Source organism: Antedon bifida, chromosome 5 (assembly GCF_963402885.1).
Source record: "Antedon bifida chromosome 5, ecAntBifi1.1, whole genome shotgun sequence".
NCBI classification, from domain to species: Eukaryota; Metazoa; Echinodermata; class Crinoidea; order Comatulida; family Antedonidae; genus Antedon; species Antedon bifida.
Genome location: NC_136230.1, coordinates 13,082,763 through 13,091,882, shown reverse-complemented (window position 1 = coordinate 13,091,882; position 9,120 = coordinate 13,082,763). Strand labels below are relative to the sequence as shown.

The window sequence follows — 9,120 nt, the reverse complement described above, 5'->3', positions numbered from 1 at the left end:
GGTGACTTGTAGGTGCCATATGGGCATATGGGGTATGAATTTAAGCCACAAGGGTTCGTTTTGGTGACTTTTAGGTGCCATATGGGCATATTGGGTATGAATTTAAGCCTCAAGGGGTGCATTTTGGTGACTTATAGGTGCCATATGGGCATATGGGGTATGAATTTAAGCCTCAAGGGGTGCATTTTGGTGACTTATAGGTGCCATATGGGCATATAGGGTATGAATTTAAGCCTCAAGGGGTGCATTTTGGTGATTTATAGGTGCCATATGGGCATATGGGGTATGAATTTAAGCCTCAAGGGGTGCATTTTGGTGATTTATAGGTGCCATATGGGCATATGGGGTATGAATTTAAGTCACAAGGGGTTCGTTTTGGTGACTTATAGGTGCCATATGGGCATATAGGGTATGAATTTAAGCCTCAAGGGGTGCATTTTGGTGATTTATAGGTGCCATATGGGCATATGGGGTATGAATTTAAGCCTCAAGGGGTGCATTTTGGTGACTTATAGGTGCCATATGGGCATATAGGGTATGAATTTAAGCCTCAAGGGGTGCATTTTGGTGATTTATAGGTGCCATATGGGCATATGGGGTATGAATTTAAGCCTCAAGGGGTGCATTTTGGTGATTTATAGGTGCCATATGGGCATATGGGGTATGAATTTAAGCCACAAGGGTTCGTTTTGGTGACTTTTAGGTGCCATATGGGCATATTGGGTATGAATTTAAGCCTCAAGGGGTTCATTTTGGTGACTTATAAGATAAAAAATTCACTAGATAATTAATTAAAAATACAATAAATGATTCAGCACAAATATCAAACCCAAAATAGTGTTTTATAACCCACCTACTGTTCTATTTTTATTCGATTAAATCGCTGCTTCCATTTACAATAAAAAGATACAAAAAATCAAAACAAATAAATCAAAACCATCACTAAACATTTATTTTTGCCAAAAGCTATTGTTCAATAACAACTACTCTTAAAACATGAACAAATGAGTCACAAATTCAGCTCAACACTTCCATAATACAGCAGGCCTCATTCGACCTCATCTTCTATAAATATCTGTAAAAGAAGATCCAAGTACTAGATATTAACATTAAAAACGTTTACAACCATCTTAGTATAAAAACAGTTAGGGTACTGCATGTCTATAATTCCTATTCTCTGTTAATTTCATGTTCATAGCATTGACAAAAATATTTATTATTTTATACAAATTATTTGTAAATAAAAAACATAACAAAACAATATATGATAGTAAGCACATCACCTAATATTGATTGCTATACAAAAGAGAAATATTGTGTTATGTTACCTGGAAAATCTCTATTTGAGCGATGGATATTTGCTTTTTGGGGAGCTACCGCAGTTTGTCGGCTACCAGCTCCCCAACAAGGGAACTTTCATCTTTGACATCAGATGTTGTCATTGTCATCTGGGCAATGGCTGTTCGCCACAGCTCATCATCATCATTGTCCTGAAATAAATTTTCATTTACTACTGTTACATATCATAAATTCTTGTGAATAATGTTGACGAATTTTTACAATATAATCAACATCACATTTTTCTTCTAAAATTATTGAAAAATGAAATTGAAATACAGTTACAGCACATTTGTGATAGTGTACAAAAAGTAAAAAATATTACCAATTTATTTATTAAAATGTTATCACAATTACAGGTAGTACATTAGGTGTGCTATTCTATTAATGATGCTTTCTTGATGATGAAATTAGTATGTGGAATTATTAAAGCAAACATGACTTGTTGTATGTATACATGTATACTTTATTTACAATACTTACTTCTTGGTCTTTTGGATCCATATTGCTTCTTCAAATATGTAAAAAAAAAAGCTTAATTTAGGGCCCTTCAATTATTTACTACTTTTCTTTTTATTCACACATAATGTACAAAAAAATATGTCATGTCATCTTTTTTATTTTGTGCACTCTCCTCAGTCTGTAATACTGCAAAATCAGCATGATACACATAATTATCTTTACAGTACATTTTTCATATGGTCATATGCAAACATTTTTCTCCAAACCACAGTAGGAAAACAAAATAATGTTTAAATATTTCAGCACCTACTGTACAGCTATTCTGGCATTCTGAATTTTTGTTAAATTCGTACTAATAAATCATTACTTTTATTGTTACATTAATTATACAATAAGATTATTGTTTGTGTCTGCTGGTTCCACTTACCAACAATAGGCCTATCTTTAATTTAAGGAGATGTGATTTCCTAAAATATAGATAGAAAGAAAGCAATTAACATCTTTTAAAAAAAGATAACACCAAAACTAGCATCATCTCATTTGGTATGAACAAAAACCATGTTATCAGACTAATAATGACACATAGCAAACTTTCATAATATCTTGAAATATAAATGCTTCACTTCCTTCAGATTCAGGTGCCGTAATTGAGCAATCTGTGTTAACAATATCATCGTGTTGAATGTCTGAAATTAAAATATCAATCCAATACAAAAGTATATCAAATTTTACATTAATAATACCAATAGTAATATCTAATAATGATAAAACAAGAAGAAATCAAATTATATTATTATTTATTATTTTTATTTAAATATATATATTATAATATTGTATTACTTATTACTTATTCATTTATTTTTGGTAACGAATATTTCCTTGCAATATACTAGGCCTGGCCTACTAATACCGTACCACCCATAGGCTAGGCCTAGCCTAGGTAATACTTATTAATAATATATTCTACCTAGGCCAGCTAGGTCCAGTAATATTATTATTTATGCCTATTATTTAAATTAGGCTTAGAGGCCTGGGAGATGTGCCCTATACCAAGGCCTTGTATTGTATGTATTGTAGGCATGTATGGGCTAGGCCTAGCCTATGCCTACCTTGTAAACCGATCTCTGATGGTTTTATATATATATTTTATAAGTTTCTGGATTGTCAACTGTCACCATGAAATCATGAATGAACAATTTGGACCGAAGGTCTAGTTTCTGTCTTAGGTATGCAACAAAAGGAGTCTCATACAACATGTACCGAATGCAAAATCAATTTATTCTTCTATAATTTCTTATTACACACGAACAAACACAAAACGATACAAACACAAAAACCATAGGCCTCAAACAAGTGAGTGACCACAATTGAGGGCAATAATTTAACCTTATGGATAATAAATCTACTTAAGTATGACCTGTCTCCAATTACCAGGACTCTTACAGTATGGTTCTTATCAATAACATTAAATTTGTTATAAATCTAGATTAATATATTACGACGTAACCCGTCTCCAATTACCAGGGTGTCTGCATTGATATTACCCTTCTCAACAACTTTACAATAATTGCCACTCAGGGCTTACAGAGTAATTACTAGCTCCAGTGTGGTACTTATGTGACTTAAATGTCAACAATCAACTGTTATTACCCAATGCAATTCAAATAATATAGAAATATACTACTGCTTATTATTCTGATACTGCGGATTTACAACAACAAGTTATCTTTTTATCAAAAGTGTCAGCTACAGTTCCACACGCTAGCCGTCTCTTCTTCCAGTGGTTAACGTGGTCAAAATGGCTGTGGCTTTCAGACTTCCTCCGGTTGTACAATTTACAGATTCTTAAGTGTAACCTCATCTGCCCTGTCATGAAAGAACGACTCAACTGACACATTTTTCAAAAATCACTTTTTTAGCTTTTGGGGCTATTTAGGGAATAATACACCTTGTGGTATATTCAGATATTCAAAATTTTGACTAGAAATATGAAATTTAAAATTCAAAATACCACTCAATTGCAAGTGTGTGTTACTATTGTCATCAAAGACTAACTCAACTGCAAATGCCATGAAAGACTCACTCAATTGACATATTAACACCTATTATGTCATAGGAAATCCATTCAAGTGCACAACAATGGTGTTTTACTGCACAGCAAGCTGTGTACCAAATTGTTGTTGTTTTAAAAATTAAATAATTTGGTCCTGCCCTACTAATAATTGTCAATATTTATTTTATTCAATACTTACTTAAACTTGTTTAGTTATTATTAGAGTATTAATTATATTTTTCGAATATTCAGAATTAAATACCCCGGAGAGACTACTGTATGTGAACACCATTATGCTATTATTGAATATTCTCCCTCTTAAATTATTACTTAAAACTAAAAATTAAAAATACAAGAAACATGAAAAACAATATTTTAAACTTATTTTTAGATACAAATATATGTACACACTATTATATATACAGAAAAGTGGGAAATTTGATTGCTAGCAATATAACGACGGTAGTGTCCAGACAAAAATGATTTTAAAAATGAATGAATTAAATATCATGCCTTAAAAGGTGTCATTATTTTGAATAACATATATTCTTGTTCATTTTCCTCTAATGAAATAATATCACATATAAATTCATTCTTTATAAGCAAAACCCCCAATTAGTCTTAGGCTTAGCTTATAACAAGCCAAAAAACGCACAGGCAGACAATGGGCTTTGGGTGCCTTATATGACGTAGACAAAATTGGCCTAGGAACATAAATCATTCAAAAAATCACTATATAACTAAGTATTATATGAACTAAAGTCTTATTATCAAATTATTAAATAATATAAAATGTTTTTTATATATTTTTACGTTAAATTAGTACTTTCTTGAAAATACATTTTGTAGTTGAGTTGATTCTTTCATGACAAATGCAGTTGAGTCAGTCTTTCGTGATTTTCTTGTGTATGATTGACCAAGAATGTTATGAAAAAACAGTAAAACTGACATATCTAAAATTAGAGTCAGTAAATTTAATAAAACTTTCTACACAATAAAGAGTACTTATATGTACTACTAAAAGGTGTGAAAATCAAAATAATATTATCTACACATAAGAAGGGCTAAAACAATAACACGTTTTGTTGATTATCTCAAAACTTTGGTTTATGCAGTTGAGTCGTTCTTTCATGACGGGGCAGTCATGGACTTGAATGTAGGCGACACTATATTTAAATCAGACATATATAAACAATACTAACAAATTCTATGGTGAACTTCAATTATCATAAGAAACATACATTTTTATCAAGCGACTATTAGGTATAACTTATATACTCACAATGTCCACTGCCAAAGGCTGCTTAGACTATCATAGGAGACGACGAATTCCATGCACGTTCAGCTGGGAGCCTTGTCGGGATTAATCCGCGATACTGCGCTCACCCCACTCCGTCGGTTTATAACTGAACTACAATAATATGAGCATCATGGTTCTAACAATTCTTATAAAAGGCCAGGCTTATACAGTTAGGTGCAACCAATGCACACTGCGCCCCACGATAAATAAGCTCTAAACAATCACTCCTAGATGTCCCCCACAATTGGCTGTGGGAATTAAGGACTCAACGCAATGATGTCGAGAGATTGAGTGCCTAACATTTCGCAAACCACGCTAGACGACGCTTCGCCTCACCGGGCGAACAATATGCAAATTTTGCCGCCGCAACAATACCTTGAAATATGCTAGGGTCCTATACCTACCACTCTAGAGAGGGCGCTATACTAGACTATAGTTTTCAAATGTGACATCAACAACACTAATTTCTTTCACCCTTTTCCATGCCTCAACTTGTGTATCAGGTTTTTTAAAACCAATCGAAGATTTGTCATACAGACATGGAAACTGTCTAACAACATTCATGAACACCGCCTCACATTTTGAAACCATTTTGCTAGAACACACACTACACCCCACCCAGTGATGTGTAAAATTCCCTGGACTACTACCCGTCGAGACTACTCCCTCTGCTAGCTAGCTGCGGAGACACCGCGATGACCGCGAAACAGCAGGCGAAAAACCTTTTTGATTTCATGGTCTGAGCATGCGCTGTACTATGTTTCTCTTGCGTTTGCCTTACGTTATTGCGTAAAATCAAACTGATTTGATTTCCCGTAGCGACTGTTTGCAGCACTGTTGCGTCAACTGCACAACGTTACGTTGTTCGGTTCCCACTTGTGATTACGCAATACGGCACGTTGCGTCGATACGTCATTGCGTTGCGTTACGTTGAGTCCTAGTGGGAACCACGCTTTAGGAAAACTAGGTACTGTTTATGCATATACTTTGTGTGCAAAAATTATAATATAATCCGCTCGAAAAGAGGAAAAACCTATCAGAGAAAAGTCTCCAAATACGTTATAAATCTGGTCGGCGTAGGAAAAGGTAATAAGGAAATGTCTACATTCGTAACAACATTAACGTAAGCGCGCGTCGTGAATTTTAAATCTTGTTTTCCACTAGCGACGTAACGTAACGCAACCTACGCAACGTAAGCAAATGCCCTTCCAATAATTGTGTTTGCCCCGCCTTCGTAAAATCACTGAACTGTTTGTTGCGCGTCAACGTTAGCATGTCGTAGACTTTGACCTGGTTCACCCCGCGTACTTTTAAGTACGCGCTGTACTATGTTTTCCAGTGTTTTTTTGCCTTGCGTTGTTGCGTGAAATCAAACTGATTTGATTTCCCGTGTTGATGTTTGCAGCACTGTTGCGTCGTCGGTTCCCACTTTTGATAACGCAATACGGCACTTTTCGTCGATTCGTCGCTGCGTTACGTCGCGTCGCGTTCTAGTGGGAACCACGCATAACTTTCTATTCGGGGCTACAGCAGTTTTCGTGCAGCACAATGCGATCTTGACAAACATCGTTATTTATTTTTCAACTTTGCCTAAAAGACGTAAAAATCTTGGCTGCAAATGTGATGGCGCCCTCTGTTTACAGGTTTTATACATTTCGTCAGTAAATGCGGAATAAAAATGTGTGACTGTTTTATGATTATTTATAACGTTAAAATGTTGTTTTTTAATATTATTATTCTTGTTTTTTGAAATAGCGTCAATTACAGACATATATTATAAATGCGTTCTCTTTTCTTTCCAACAGTTTCTTTCCAATCTAAACTTAACCATAATATATCCTACTGTCTTAATACTTGAATTCAACAAAGATTTACACAATCGTGATGTTTTGTTACCAATTTTCCTATATCCTCTTAGTTTTAATTTCATATTATACATATAAAATTCATTTACCTATTGAGTGCGTTAGGATTCTCTAAGTTATCACACTAAGAATATACTATAGTGGGTACAAGTTATGTAATCTGATACCTGACTACTTCTGGGGTTATATAGAATTGAATGACTGTAAATATGAATTGAAATTCTACACAATGATGTGTGCATCTCTAAATAAGTTCATTAGACCGTGGAAAGGTTTTTGTGCTATTACTATTGTGGTAAATTCAAGCATACATATTGTTATTATAAATACTAATAGGAAAACAGGCAAAGGAGTGCAGGTACTGTAAACAGCTACGAATTGGTTGAATTGAGAGTTTATCGGGAAAGTTTGTTCAGTGTTCAAGTCCAGTGGCAATAGTTGGTAAGTTGGCAATATATAATAATTATAAGTATAATTACACAACCCTATAGTTGGGTACAACAGACACAGGAAAACGAGTGTTAACACTCAGTACTATAGAAACTAGTTTCTGCTATAAGACCACAAAATGGAACGATCCATTATTAATCAGAGGGTTGGAACAAAATTGTATACCTTTTTATAAATATTTCATTTCATTATTATTACTGATATAAGTTAGGGTTTATTACAATAATAATATCGTTCCACCATTAGCATCAGTATTTTCATTGCATTTTCCACAAAAAGTGGCCCTAACCAACAGATATCAAATGCTTCAAAGTTTGAATTTTGAATGTTGACATTTGGACTATTAAAACCTTGCTTTTACCGTACTGTGAATTATCTATACAAAATGATTAGTCATACAATATATACGGCGCTTACTTCCTGTTGCTATTTCGAAGTGAGATAGACTATTTTCGTTAATCAGATTTACATATAGAAGACTTACATAGTATTATAACTATGCAATTGACAAAAATATGAAAATAAATTATTACATTTTAAAGGAAGCTGGTTACTACTGAAACTAAACATTTACATAACTGAAGTTTATTCATATAAAATTCCCGAATACATAATTTAAGTTTATAGAATTATTCATGGAATCAACAATTAACGGGTGTCAACACTCAAAACTAGAAAACTCAGATTTCAAGATTTCAGTTTTCTAGTTTCATTCTGCTATAAGACCACTAAATGGATCGGTCCATTATTAATCCCATGGTTGAACAAACTATTGTTACTAGATCTATACCTTTTTAGATAAAGGCCGTTGCTAAAGATACGGTACCGTATTCTAACTTCCGTTTGCTAAAGGTACGACAAAATAACATTATGTCATAATCAGCGAATGGGTGCTGGCAGTATGTGACGTCATCGTATAAGGGCGTACTCCAGACTGAAAAGTGATTAAAACAGGAGGGGAACCAACAAGATGGCGGCCGTAAATGTGTTCAAAAACATTATTTAATATAAAAAATAATAATCTAATATAATACATTAAGACCACATAAAATACAACACATATTCTTGTCAAAGCATAGTGAAGTTTTTATAAAATTAAATATAATGATTGTCCATCGCAATAGAATGAATAATTTCATGCATTTTTTTGTATACGAGGATCATATAGAATGCGTTCGTGTTTATTTATTCCACATTTATTTAGTCATCAATTACATCATAATTGCAATACAACTGATAACAAGGATCCTGCATAAAAAAAAGCTGTAGCTTCGTTTTTTTGTAGGACCCTTTTACATAAGAACAATATAAGTAAATAGAACTTAGATAATATTTATAATTTATACGCTTAACGCACTGCGTTGCGTATCGTTCTCATGCAGATAGGCTCAATACAGGCGTCCGTAGTAGTGCGTACTGCGTAGGGCATATATGATTGGTCAACTACAGCCGCCATCTTGTTGGGTCCCTCTCCATGGAGAATCACTTTTTGAACTGCTATAACATTGTTCACTCCGATCTAGCCTTCGGCTATATAACATCTTTGGTTTTATAAAAGTTATCACACTAAGAGTATACTATATTGGGTACAGGTTATATAATCTGATACATGACTACTTGGGGTTATATAGAATTGAATGTCTCTAAATATG

General features: G+C 33.8%; 1 protein-coding gene and 1 long non-coding RNA gene across 2 annotated transcripts in view; one reads left to right on the top strand and one right to left on the bottom strand.

The window, feature by feature from the left end:
* Positions 1–930: 930 nt before the first annotated feature.
* On the bottom strand, positions 931–2,267 carry LOC144842730 (uncharacterized). Its single transcript, XR_013612168.1, has 4 exons — positions 2,228–2,267; positions 1,822–1,849; positions 1,329–1,490; positions 931–1,075 (listed from the first exon to the last, which is right to left on the bottom strand). It is a non-coding gene; the product is annotated as an uncharacterized LOC144842730 (long non-coding RNA).
* A 5,156-nt stretch (positions 2,268–7,423) lies between these two features.
* LOC144842707 (ankyrin repeat and SOCS box protein 11-like) overlaps positions 7,424–9,120 on the top strand; it is a 372,919-nt gene continuing 371,222 nt past the window's right edge. Inside the window, exon 1 of the mRNA XM_078699241.1 lies at positions 7,424–7,463. The gene's annotated coding sequence lies outside the window, so the exon portion shown is untranslated. The remainder of the gene's footprint in view (positions 7,464–9,120) is intronic.